Source organism: Monodelphis domestica, chromosome 3 (assembly GCF_027887165.1).
Source record: "Monodelphis domestica isolate mMonDom1 chromosome 3, mMonDom1.pri, whole genome shotgun sequence".
Taxonomy (NCBI): Eukaryota; Metazoa; Chordata; class Mammalia; order Didelphimorphia; family Didelphidae; genus Monodelphis; species Monodelphis domestica.
This window is the reverse complement of record NC_077229.1, coordinates 330,157,612-330,171,890: the sequence shown is the minus strand read 5'-3', so window position 1 is coordinate 330,171,890 and position 14,279 is coordinate 330,157,612. Positions and strand designations below refer to the sequence as shown.

General features: G+C 31.7%; 1 long non-coding RNA gene across 2 annotated transcripts in view; it reads right to left on the bottom strand.

Moving 5' to 3' along the window:
• Positions 1-4,667: 4,667 nt before the first annotated feature.
• LOC103093955 (uncharacterized) overlaps positions 4,668-14,279 on the bottom strand; it is a 102,420-nt gene continuing 92,808 nt past the window's right edge. For both annotated transcript variants that reach the window (XR_464272.3, XR_008917756.1), the window contains exon 5: positions 4,668-6,389. This is a non-coding gene — a long non-coding RNA (uncharacterized LOC103093955). The remainder of the gene's footprint in view (positions 6,390-14,279) is intronic.

Here is a 14,279-nt window from a genome sequence, read left to right as displayed (position 1 = left end):
TAGTGAAAAAGAAAAGTACTCACTGTTGCCTTTTTTGACATTACTAAGAGTATATGTAGCAATTTTGCCTCTTTCCTTTTCTAGAAGTAACATAAGCAAGAGACTTAGATTTTTGGAATCCTTTTGGAATTACATCTCAAGACCATAGATAATATAAGTGAAAATATATTCATGGAGTTAAGCTGGTAAAGTTAATGATAAACAGTGTGATATATCTTGATTTATCTGCAAATTTTAAGTACAATAATTGAGCTACAAAATGACAAAATAGAGTCAATATATATAAAAATGATTTACCCTTATAAGAAATTAAAAGTAAGATAATTTCAGAAATTGTATCTTTGAAATGCATTAAAGCTTTACAAGTTCTAGGTAATAGGGAGAAAAGCCAAGCTGAATTAGTGAAAATTCTTAATGGGTTTTTAAGGGAATTCAAACTATGCAAGGTAATCAACTTTTAGGAATAGATGTTTTTAAAAGTATCTCAATTAGAATATAATTTTTGATATCAAAATCTATCCTTTTAGAATATTTGAAAGTTTTATTTTGTCTCACAAATATAACATATATATTCTTTATCAGTGAAATTTTGTTGCTAATAGCTTCCTTTGAACTTAGAATAATGTTTATTTGGGGGGGATATTTCATCTTCTGATTTCACTGGTATGCTAGGGTGTCATTCAAATAGAAAGTGATTTTTGCTAGGTCATAGGTTAACTTAGAAATCCTCCAATACACATTTATCAGTTTTGTTATTTTTTAATTTATTTTGTTAAGTATTTCTCAATTTACAATTTAATCTGGTTCCATGTTCACTCTTTTGAGTTTTGCAGGACTTCAGGGACTGATAAGCAACTACTCTAATTTCCAAAGCAGATCAGCACTACTATGCAAATTAAGAACCTGAAGATTATTGCTTGATGCTACTAAAAGTTTAAATAACTTGCCCCATAGGCATTACATATTCATAGTTTGTTTGAGGTGAGAGTTGAATGCTCCTCTCTCTTCCCTGGACACTTCACTATTAGCAATGCCTCTCATATGCCGACCACAAAGTAAAAGATCAATAAATATTTGCTGATTGAATTTCATTGAACTGTTAGGATTTATATAAAGTATATGCTTATGTAGCATTGCCAGATTATTACTAGAATAATTCTCCTTCATTACTCCCATGGGATCCCTTAAAGGCATAGAGTGTGTCTTTTCTCATCTTCACATTTTCTCAAGTGTATTAGTCTTTATGTATTTGACATTAAGGAATGTTTGCAAAATTGAAATAAAATCTCCTATTTATCTGTAAGGTCACTTGGATTTTGCTTCAAGTTAATTTCTCAAACACTCTTTCCATGACATGGCTTCCTAAGTTTGCAAAATAGTACACACTAGTTTAAAAAGACAAAACAAAAAAAGAGGAAGAGAATAAAAAGAACTAGAGAAAAAGGAGCAAGAGAAAGATAAGAACAAGAATAAGAATAGCAGTAAGAAGAAAAAAACCAAAAAGAAGGCAAGAACAAAAACAATATCAAGAAGAAGAAAAAAGAAAGAAGAAAAGAAAATCAACATTTTTATAACAAATATGCATTTTCAAGCAAAAGAAAGTCCTGCATTTCTGGGCTTTTTTTTCTTATTTTATGCCTATAACCCATCAGCTTTTGCTCAGTATCATATTGTGTTATCAACTCTTTGGAATTGTGTAAGATTACTACATTGATCAGAATTTTTAAACCTTTCAAAATTTTTTGTTTTTATAAGTTATTGTATAAAAAACACTTCCTGTGTTTCCTATGTCTGCTTACTTCATTCTGAATCAGCCCATACAATTCTTCTCAGTTTTCTCTAAATCTGTTCCTTTCATCATTTCTTGCAGCACAGTATTATTATTATTATTATTATTATTATGCTATTACAATAATCTGTCAAAACTTGTTATTCCCAAATTGATAAGCACTCCCTTGGTGTTACCACCAAAATAAATGTTATGCATATTTTAAAATAGTCTTCTCTTCTTTGATCTCTTTGGGAGTATAGGTCTAATGGAAAAGGGATATTAACAAATGAGTAATGTAAAGCAGGCAATAGTTCCAAATTGCTTCCTAGGATAATTACATAAATTCATAACAATTATCTTACATTCTTATAAGGAGGAGGAGAGAGAAAATATGCACATATATTTATGTATAATTAGTTATATACAAATATATACATACTAGATAAATAGGAATTGGAGCAGAGGAGAATTTAATTCCAGGAAAATTAGAAAGGTTTTCTGCACAAGGTAGTATTTTAGGTGAGTCTTGAAACAAACTATAAGAAATTAAGTGGTGAAAATGATTGGCCCAGTGTTTCAGTCAAGAGATCAATAAGTACAAATACATATAGGCAAAAGATGGAGTATCTTGATAAGAAAGCTCAAGTCAGGCAATGTAGCTGGATTGTAGAGTTCATGGAGCGGAGCAAATTGTAAAAAAGACAGAAAAGATAGGAAAGAACTTGCTTACTGAAAGCTCCAAATGTCAAAAAGAGGAGTTGATATTTAATTCTGGAAGTAGTAAAGATCTAGTGGAGCACCCTAAGCAGAGGAGTAACATGGTCAAATAGAAGCTTTATAAAATTAACTTGTTAGATAAGTCAAAAATTAATTGGGGTGATTGGAGAAAAGCACTCTAGAGAGGAAGCTATTTCAGTCTTTCTGGTGTGAGGTTTTGAGAACCTGAATTAAGATTGTCACTGTGTAAATGGAGAGAAGTGAACATATATAAGAGATATTAAGGTAGAAAGGGCAAATTTTGGCAGTGGTTTAGATATATGGGCTAAGTAGAGAGTAGAGAATTACCTTGAAGTTTTTACCTGGTAGACTGGAAGGATGATATTTATCCTTGACAATAATAGTGAAGTTCAGAGGAGAAGATAATTACGGAGGAAAGATATGCTATGTTTTAGACATTTTCAATTCAATGAATACTTATTAAATACTCTGTGTCAGGCACTGTGATAAACACTGATGATACATATAAGACAGAAAAAAACAGATCCTGCCCTCAAGAAGCTAAAAACCTAGTGGAGGAAAATGATGCCTAAAAGGAAGCTGGAAAGGGGAATAAATAGGGGGTCCTGGCACTAGAGCATTATGTTCCATGAAGTTCTAGTCATGCAGAACTGCTGATAGAAAGTGGAGAGCTAACTGACACATTCTGAGATGCCTATGAGACACATATGTCCCTAAATTTGGTAATATTGGAGTGAGATCATGATTGTCAATGATGATAGATGGATAGATAGATAGATAGATAGATAGATAGATAGATAGATAGATAGATAGATAGATAGTTGGAAAAGAAAGAGCGAGAGAGCGAGAGAGTGAGAGAGCAAGAGTGAGAGAGAGAGAGCGAGAGAGAGAGAGAGAGAGAGAGAGAGAGAGAGAGAGAGAGAGGAGAGACAGTCTAGAAAATATCTACATAGAGATAATTAAATTTATGGAAGCTGATTAAATCTACAAATGAGATAGTACAAAGCAAAAAAGAATAATATGTCCACAAAGTCTTTAATAAGTTCTACATGTCTACTACTGGTCAGTAGATTAATTATCCATTTCTTCAGGTAGACCTCATATAATTGAGGTCACTTTTTGATTCTGGATGATCATTATTTGAAGTTCAGATAAAAGACCTATTCCTATGTTTTCTATAAAGCTGATTGGCTGAAGACATAATTTTCAAAATAAGTGTTTCAAAATTTATTGATACTTCCCATCCATTCTTTTTTTAAAGCTCCATATTAAAGCTCTAATTCCCTGTATTGTGTCCAGATTTCCTCCCTGTCAATTCCTACACATTAATGCTCAGTTATACTGCCTAAAATCATATAGCTCCACTTCCATGTGGCGGTCCTCTGCAAAATCCATCCTTTTGTGAATCATCTGACTAGGGTAAATTGAACTGGTAACTATGTTGCAGAATTTTTATCTGTAAAACCAACTAGACTTCATAAGGAATGAAGAAATTCTTTATTGACACATATGAGATATGTAACTTGTAAGATAATTTGGTGTTAAATTTTGACTCATTCATTTTGAGACCTGAGCAAGTCACTTTTTTTCTGCCTGTGGAATTTATGTATTAGTGATGGTGAACCTATGGCATGGATGACAAATATGGCACATAGAGAGCTCTCTGTGGGCAGGTGCACCACCCTCCCCAATCCTCTGTTTTTTACTAGAAAGACAGGACTCTGGTGGAGCTGCTCCCTTCCTCCTCTCCACTGAGTCTGAGGACATTATTTCACATCACATGTTCTGCCCAGCAGCCCAAAGGGAGCACACTTGGGGTAAGGTGAGTTGCTCACAGGCAGCACAGCTGCATGGGAGCAGAGAGTGCTACCACTCCTGTAACCCTCTCTACACTTCCTGAGGACATTCCTCAATTCACTGGCCCCTTTGCCCAGCAGCCAAAAGAGAGCACTTTCTCCCTCCTCCTGTGTGCCCATATTTGGTAGAAGGGGTACGTGGTCTCTTGGGGGGGCAGACATGGCACTTGGTCTGGGGGAAGGGGTGGGGACAGGACCCAGTGCTCCATCTCTAAAAATGGTTTGCCATCACTGTCATATATAGTTCTGAACTGCAGTTCTAAGCCCTTGATCATTAAGTTCTAAAAAAATTAACTAATTAATCAATCAGTAAAAATTTATTAAATGCCTAAAATGTGTCATCCATTATGATAAGCACTAAGCTACATATAAAAAGAAATAAGTAATCCCTACTGGAAAAGGGACACAATTCTAATGAGTATGGACATTGATGCATATACATGAACATATATGTGTGTATACACAAAATACATAGAAAATATAAATGAAATTAGGATGGGGAAGGGAAATAAATATATACATTTAGTACTTACTGTTTATCAAGTATTTTTACAAACATGAAATAATTTAATTATGTTATTAAATACAAGAGAGTTTAGGAAGCAATTCACTTACAGTTGAGGGGATTCCTTTAGAAGGGAAGACTTTGTGTAGGAAGAAGTATGTTAGCTTACTTTTGAAAGAAGAGAAGTATTCTTTGTGGCAGGGCTAAGAAGGGAATGTTGGAAGGGAAATCCAACTAAAAGAATATAGATATGAAAACAAATGTTGCCTGAGATTGCCAGAGAGAAAGTCAGTTTTGCAGAACATGGAAGGACGGTTAAAGACCAATAAAGTCCAAAAGATAAGTTGGAGTCAGATTATAAAGACCTTTAAAAATTAAAAATAGGACATTATATGTTATCCTAGGTTCAATAGGGCTCTGGTGGAGTTTATAGAACAGGGAAATCACAAGTTTGGATCTATGTGTAAGGAAAAATAATTTTGTTTGGGTTGTGTAGGATGGCTTAGAGCTGTGAGAAATTTAAGGCAGGGAGACTTATTAGGAAGTCTTTGCATTAATTCGAGTGAGAATTGATTATGTTCTATATCTATTTTTAAAAAGAAGGCAAATATGTACTTTATCTTCTCAAAATATTTTCATGTGAATTTTTTTATTAAAAATCCTTTGAATCCTTCTTAATGTTTTATAGATTCTTGTATGAATGCATTAATTCATCACATATTTGTAGCATGTCTACTATGGGCAACTGACTTTCATTTGAGACTTTGAACCTTTGAACCTTTGAACCTTTGCTTATCATTGAAATAAATCATTTACTCATCTCCAAAATGATTCTTGTACTCCTTGCATTGTCTATTATTATTTGCCATTTTCAAGATGTGATTTACTTCAAGTTAAATTCTTTTTTAAACTAGTACAAATCTAACATCAAACAAGACAAGTTATTCTGCATCAAAAATCCCATATATAATAAAGTATTTAAGAATATCTAAATAACAATTTGACATCTTAATATGCATTTGTACATACATCCTGCAGAATTTCAGAAAGCTACTTTAAAAATATCAATAACTATCAAATAATGCACACAGCTTCTCTTTTTGTGAATTCTTTCCCATGATTTCTATTTCAGGTTCCCGATATTGGGAAGAAAAAAAAAACATTTTTTTAAGCTGCAGTCTTCTACCTTTCGTTCCAGGCTAGGTAATTCTATGAATTTAAATTTGAGGGTAAAAAGAATAGGTATTTAAAAAAAACTATCACTGGAAACAGTTAACAATGCAGTTTACTAGAAGCCTTTGCTAAGCTCTGAGTATTTGACAGTAGTTTTAATAGTTCTAGAGGGATCACACCTCTTTCATGCTGTGCACCATCCTTGTGACAGAATCCCTAATTCAGTTCTTGAAATCACCAGCTGTTTCTCTTTATTGACAAGGTCTTCAATATTTTGGCAATTACATTTTGGAGACTGTTAACATTTCTCTGGCATATCAGCTAAATTTTCTTCATTCGTCTGAACCTGGAAGAACAAGAAAACCAGGAAATATTAAAGATTACCTAATTATTTCATTTACATCTAAACATATATTCTAAGAAATGTATGGCAGATAGATAAGTTTTAAATTCTATCATATTACAATATCACATGACATTTATAATTTCCATTTTGACATCATTAAAAAGACAATATTACCTTAAATACAATAAGTTTATAAAACTCTAATAAGATAAATGTTGTTAATGTGTTTAGATGACAATTTCTTGGATTAAATAATGATCTTTGATTTCATTTTTTAAGCTTCAATGGAAGTCAATTTTTTGATGCCTATCAGAAGATTAACTCACCATCTCTACTATTACTATGTTCCCAAACAAAAGATACAGCCATTTGTGCTATCAGGTAAACATTTGATAGACAACTTAGATATATGCATGTTTTGCCTTCAAAAACAAATATGAAATTTTACAGTGGTTTAAATTGTTTAAAACAGTTTCTGACAATGCTCAATTCTGAATTAGGTGAATGTGTGACATGTTAGACACATGTTATAATATTTCATTTTGCAAATTAGGCATAAACATTATTAAACTCATTTTTTGTCTAGAAAAGTATACACATTAAAAATACATGATTTTTATGTCAGGAGGAAGGGGAAACAAAGATTTAGCTACATCAGCAATTTTCTCAAAAGCAATTTTCAAAGTTACCAAAATCAATTTTTGATCTCAAAATGTTCAAGAAAAATGAAGTTCGATTACTTGAAAGAAGAATTGAGTTAAATGTATTTTAAAAAGTAATCAGTTGCTCAAGTTTTGTAGAAATCATGCTGAGAAACAATCAGTATTGTACAGTAAACTGTGGTCTTTGGTTCAAGTTTCCTCACTATGGCATGCCTTAGTTTTCACTATATTTACTTAAATTTAATAGCACAAATTCATCTCCATCTTCTCCTGTCTCTAGAATTAAGTGAACCACAAACTTTTGATTAAGATACTTAAGTCATAGAATATTTGGAAAATGTAATCACACACTAAAATTAACTCCTTCCCTCTAGGTGGAAAAAAAATCCAGCTGAATTGGATACTTTCTCTAAACCACAGGTGATATTTCATAAGTTTAAAGAACAGTCTTAAAATCTATCAAATAATTTTCCATGCCTTCATTCAACAGGTAACTAAAACCGTCATAATCCCCAAATGCAGCACTTCAAGGTTTTGCTTTAAAAAAAAAGAAAGAAAAAAGGGAAAAATGAAAAGAGCAGCTCTCCTTTCCAGTTGATTTAAAACATAACTAGCTTATTTTCAGTGCACATATGGAGTTACTTTTTTTTTCTTTCTTTCCAAACTTGGAATGTTGCCAGAGTACAGACAGGAAAAGTTTTTTTTTTCTTCTCCTCTCATTCCAAAGAGGGAGAAAATTCATTATCTAAGCATTGGGATATTTATACTCAAAAATTTTGACACATCTTTGTTCATCCATGATAAGTGATAGTAGTTTGACTCACATTTGGATTCTGCCCTAAGTATCAAGAGTCTAAAAACTAATATTAAATGGCAATAAAAGGTGAATTTAAAATGAAGATGACTGATACAACCCAAACAGTGTTGTATTGAGTTCTAATAATGCTAATTAATGAGTATTTTTTTTTGTATATTATGTACATATACATGAAGAAACAATACACTAACACTGGAAGGAAGCCATGTCATTTTGTATCTTTGTAAATTTTAGCAAAAATTCATCTGAAAAAATATGTGTAGTCAGTATTGAATGTTTAATAAAAGACTAGGTTTGAGGACAAAAACATCTGGGTTCAAATCTCATCTCTGATACTTTTTAACTAGATGAACTGGATCAAGCCATCTAATTGTCCCTCAAATGATTCAATTTGAGTTATAAATGAAGTCCTGGCCAGGTGGTGACCTGTGTGGTAAAAAAATCCACACACTGTAAATGTTCATTTTCATGAAATTATAACTCCTTTGAATATTCATAGATTACTGCATCATTAATAGCAACATAAATAATATCTAGCTTTAGTCATTTTTCTTTTTCTTTTAATTAAATAGCTATTTTTTATTTAATTAAATTTAATTATTTAATTAAATAGCTATTTTAAATCAGCTGAGGATATTTGGTAATAAAAATATGTACATAATTGCAAATGAATTTGTGCACAGTGTGTTTTTTTCAATGACCTCTATACATGAAGGCATATTTAGAATTTAAGTATGTGTTTGACATTGTGGATTATTTATAAAATTTAAACCAAATACAGAAGTATTCAATTTAGCAGTATTTTTAAAAAAGAAACATTATCTAGCTGTAAATAGAGATCTCCATTATATAATTGTGGATAAGAAAATTTCCTCTAATTCAAGCAGCAATATAGAAGAAAATAAAAATAATGGATCTTTTTCCCACATATAATAATAATCTATATTCTTTGATAAAGTCATTAAATTAATTTCAGTCATATCCACTTATTAACTACAAAACATTTTTAGCAATTTTTAAAGACTTTATACCTTTTGAGTCACACATCAAATACACAATGACTGTTTGGGTATGTTTTTTAAAGTCTCCACAACAGATGTGCTGCCAGACCATGGATATATGTCAAATAAAATTGACAGGACCTGACTCCTAGATTTTTCCAGTTTATGGTAGACAAGACTGATATATGAATGGATATAAAGGGCTTCTATAATAATTTAATAGTCATTAAAGAACAGGATTGATTGAAAATATCTGTATTACATATAATCAAAAGAGAAAATATATAACCTTAGTTGAAAAAATAATCAAAGAAATGAATTCTTTTCTTCCTTTTTTTTTTCTTTTCTCTTAAAGCAAAGAAAGAAGGCATCATGGAAGAAGTGGGAAGTGAAGAGCCACCTAAGTGAAAGGATGAAAAATGAAAGGTTTTGTGAACCAAGGGGGAAAAAAGATCATTTTCAGTTATTCAGGCAAAAGATGCATCCAGAAATTTTTTAAATACTTTTGTTTTGTCCACAAGCAGAGGCTATGACAATTCTCAATATCTACATAGTTGAATGAAGTCAGTTACTATAAAGTTAATAATGAATTATTTCCAATGGAATATAAGTGTGAGCTCTGCCCAGAAGAGTAATGGTAGAGTTGGGCAGGATTACTTCTGTAAAATGAATTAGAATGCGGTGAACTGCAATATATCAGTGATCAGTCTAGCATATTTCAGAATTGCAGCTATTGGAGAAATGAGTCTGAATCACTTGAGCATCACAAATCCTGGGCCACATTCTTATTCCCCTCCATGCCCTTTATATTACTTCCAAGTGCAGAGCTCTAGTTGATTTCAAAAGGAGCTTTTCATAGAACAATAGATGAGAGGTAAAGAATTGTTCTAACTAAGCAATCCATGATCCCCTCTAAGTCCACTAATTTTAAAGGAATATGAAGACCCTAGAGTTCCCAAAAAATAGAAACATATCCTTGCCTGTCTTGCTCCCATGGGAGAGAAATCCTATGCATTCAGTTTGCCATAGTAAATGATTCCCCATGTACAGAAAAAAATGTAAAATTCTCTCTTTCAGGCTCTCTGAGGATTCATAAAATTAAATTAAAGATAACTGCCCCAAAAAGATAATTATTTTCTGGTACAATAACAACTCAAAAATAAAACAAAGAAATGATTTCTATAATACTAAAACATTAAAATTGTTTAAGTTGAATGTTTTATGAACATCAAGTAGGATATTCCCTATGCTAACATACAGAGCTTTAAATATCAAAAAATTTTTTGAAGTTTTTAAGCAATTATTCCTACATATATCCTTTCCTTCTACAAATCTTTTCTTTAAAATATGCTTAACTTTTCCATGGCACTATTGAACTAAATTCATATCAGAGAGAAGCCTTCATTCATAATGTAATTCTTTTCAGTTATTAATATATTCCCCAAATTTTATATTAAAGGCTTTTATGTAATGACACAATATTTTGAATATTTGCTGGGTTTGGGGATATTGGCTTTTACATATTCATTCCCAAATTTATCAATTAATGTATTTGACTATTAATTCTAGAACTGATATTTATTTCTAATATTATCATTACCATGAAAATGAGTAGAAATCTAGAATTTTAATTCAATTCACTTCAACAAGCTTTTATTAATCATCTATTATGTGCCAGGCACTGAGCTAGAAATTTAAGAGTCCTTGATTTCAAAAAGCTTACTTTAATTTTATTTCTTAGAGGAGAAATGGAAACCTTTTATAATTCTTTTTCATGTGATGGAATGCATGCTGTTAGCTAGTCATTTCTGGGAGCAAAAGGGAAAACACATACACACAATACACAAAGCACTTATATGATGCCTATATTTCCATATATATGAATATATACAAATATATATGTATTTCTACATACACACGTGTGTATACAAACTATATATGTGTGTGTGTGTGTGTGTATAGAGAATGAAATGTCATTACACAAATATAAGTTATTTGCATTTTACTGTGGCCAGTCCTGTAGTGTGAAATGTGTAGCCTAAATTTGGGTTCCATTTGTCTGGAGCATCTAGGTTTCTTTACACCAGAACCAGGGAAGAAAAGGAGAAAGGTCCAAGGACACTGCTAAAAGCAGCACTACATGAGAATAAAGGTGACCCAACTAATGAGGACACAAAAGGAACAATTAGGAAAGGAAGAAAAAGTGAAGAAAAAAGTATCAGTGAAAAAAAGGGAGGATCCTTAATCAGGGATTAGTGTTAGGCACTATTAGTGTAAGGCAGTATTAAAATCTAGTCATTCTACACAGTTCCAAAATGTTTGGTCAATTTTGTCAAATGCTGCAGAAGGTTCAAGGAGTATAGTATGAAGAATGAAAAAGAAAGATTGTCCTTAGTGTATGGCACAGGTTCTGATTATAATCAGAATAGACAGAGAATGAATCTCTGATTTCCTTGGGTTAGAAATTTCTTGTGGTTGGCATCATCTCTGCTACTCATAGCCTGAAAGAGTTTACCAGGAGCACTAAGAAGTTAAGTGACTTGCTAAGGATCACAGTACTACTATGTGTCAGAGTCACATAGGAGACATATAATAAATCCTTGTCGACTTATTAAAATGAATTAATTGAACTGGCAATAAAAGTGACTGAAAGTCATAAGGAAATATGTTTCTGTAGAAATTTAGAGATGGAAACCACTTTACCTAGAATTTAGTGAGTGTTGGTTGGAAGCAACAAATATAGATGTTAGTAATTAAAGTGGGAAGAGTTATAGGAAGATTCTAATCATGTGAACATAATTGAGTCACTTGGGGTCTGAATCTTTTTCTCATCTGTAAAATAGGAATAACAGTATTTGAATTATATAGCTCTCAGGGGCACTGTGAGCATAGTTCTCTTTTAAACTTTAAATAACTAGATACTTATGTGTTATTATAATTTATTAACCATCATTTATACCTATTTTACAAATGAGGATTAGTAAGTTTAAGTGACTTTTGTATTGTCACATGATTATGCAACAACTAGAAGTAGGATTGATAACCAGATTGCTTTTCTTTACTATTTGTAATTTATTTCTCTAAAATAGGAAGCAAGAACTCTATCCTTACACAAAATGAAATAGAAATTACTCAATTATTTGGGTGCCTGGTTATTTAGATTAAAATAATTCATTTGACTCACTACTTTTAATAATTTAAATGACTTCTTTTAGTTCAAACTATGTGGATAATTTACACAATTTTAATAAATGTGTAAATTTTAATGACTAAAATGACTATTTTAAAGAATTAAACCATAATTTTAGAATATTTTCTTATAAGCTCCAATAAATAAAAAATCCAATTTGTTCTCACTAATATTGTCTAGACCAAATACATCAAATTTGATTTATGAATTGGTTTTTAAACTGCATGTAATTTAATATTAACATTAGCACCTTGATTCTATGTTGTGCCTTTTTCCAAATGGTTATGCCATTTCAATGCCATTGTATACAAAAATGAGTGTATAAACCAAATTATTTCAATATTTTAATAGTCTCTAATTTCTAGATTTTCCTAGTTACCATGGATTATAACCACTTCTATGTAATAGAGGACTGTTGGAAAATCTAAATTTCTCTCTGGGTAGCACCTTGAACCAACACATAATGAGACCTTTATAGCATAATGAGATGTGCCATATCTGCTCTATTAGTGTCATCTCAGAATATAAAGTCTTTTCTGTGATATAGTTAGATGTTAGAATAGGTGTTAGTGATTAAAAGTCCTTAAATGTGATTGCTGGATCTTTTGCCTGCATATTTATTTGGTTTATATACATTTTTTGAGTACAGATGAAATGTGGTGACTTTATTCTCATCTACTTAATTCATACACAACATCTATTATAAATTCAGCCAGTTCTTCAATAATCTGACATATACAGTGAATACAGCACTATGCCTGGATTAAGGAGACTTGGCTAATAGTAGCCACAGGCACTTCCAATATGTGACAAGAGGCAAGTGATGTAACCTATCTCTACCTCAGTTTCCTCAGTATAAAATGGGATTGATAATATCACTGACCTCAAAGGGGTGTAATGAGGAGCACATGATATAATTCTTGTGGAGAGATTAGTAAAAGACCTGGCATGGATTAGATACTTAATTATATTTTCTTCCATAAGCAAATATAACATTCATATCATGCTCAAGTTCTTTGATATATCAATTGTGCTGGAATAAATACACATTTTAAAACAAATATTAATGAAGAACTGACTTGTTAGATAGAGAGATAGAGAAAGTGAGAGAGAGAGAGAGAGAGAGAGAGAGAGAGAGAGAGAGAGAGAAGGAGGGAGACAGAGAGGCAGGAAAGAAGAGAGGAGGGAGAGAGGAGAGAGATAAGTAGATAGAGACACTATATGAGTATATGTTATTAACACTTTGGTTAAGTTATGACCAATATAAGTATACTTATTTATTATTTCATCTTTCATACATCAATCCAAATGAAATTCTATAGTAAATTGGCTCAAATGCTAATAATGAGAAAGAAAAGAAAAGACAAAATGAAAAGATTCCATTACCAGGCTCCCTAAAATACTAAACCATACAAAAAGCTAGAATCTACCAGCCCCTCTCATTGGGCATATTGGATAGTACAGGTCATTCTGGACCACAAGGTTCTTTGCTACAAGCAGAATCAAAGCAATATTCAGAGATAACTGGCACAGTCCTAAATAGCAATTCAGGTACTGGGACCTTCAAACTCATTATATAGCTCTTGGAAATTGGAGACCTCTAAATTCCTAGAACTGAAATAATAAGTTAAAGATGTGCTAGCAGTGACTTTTTTCCTTGAAGTTTTGATTTGTTAAGCTTACACTAGTGCAAAAAAAAAGGAGCCAATAGGACTAGCAATGGACATGGTAGGGGGCATGCAGAAATGTATTCTCAAATCCTCTGAGGCCTACTGAGCATGCAAACCATTGGGTGTTTTATAACATTCATTAACTTAACGTCAACAGAGTCAAGTTTTCTGTAATAAATAATTTTTATTCCTTCTTCTACATTGTACAGTGTACTAAATGTACTTGTGTTTTTTTTATACCTAAAGAATCAGCTTTGGAACTTTAATAAAAATGTATTTATCAAATACTTTATGTAAAGAAATTCATAAGACTATAAAATATCTTCTCTTTTAAAATACAGATAAGGGCATTTATAGAACTTGGAAAGAAAACTAATATATCCATTATCCAAAAGTAAAGACTCTGACTTGAATTCAGTTAAAGATTGTTTGTGTTAAAGATTAACCTGCACAAATCTGTAGTGATTTTTCTTTAAAGTGCAAAACAAAATAAGCTTATGATATTAACATTTTACAGTGAATGGTTGAGTACTTTCCAGACAAACAGAAA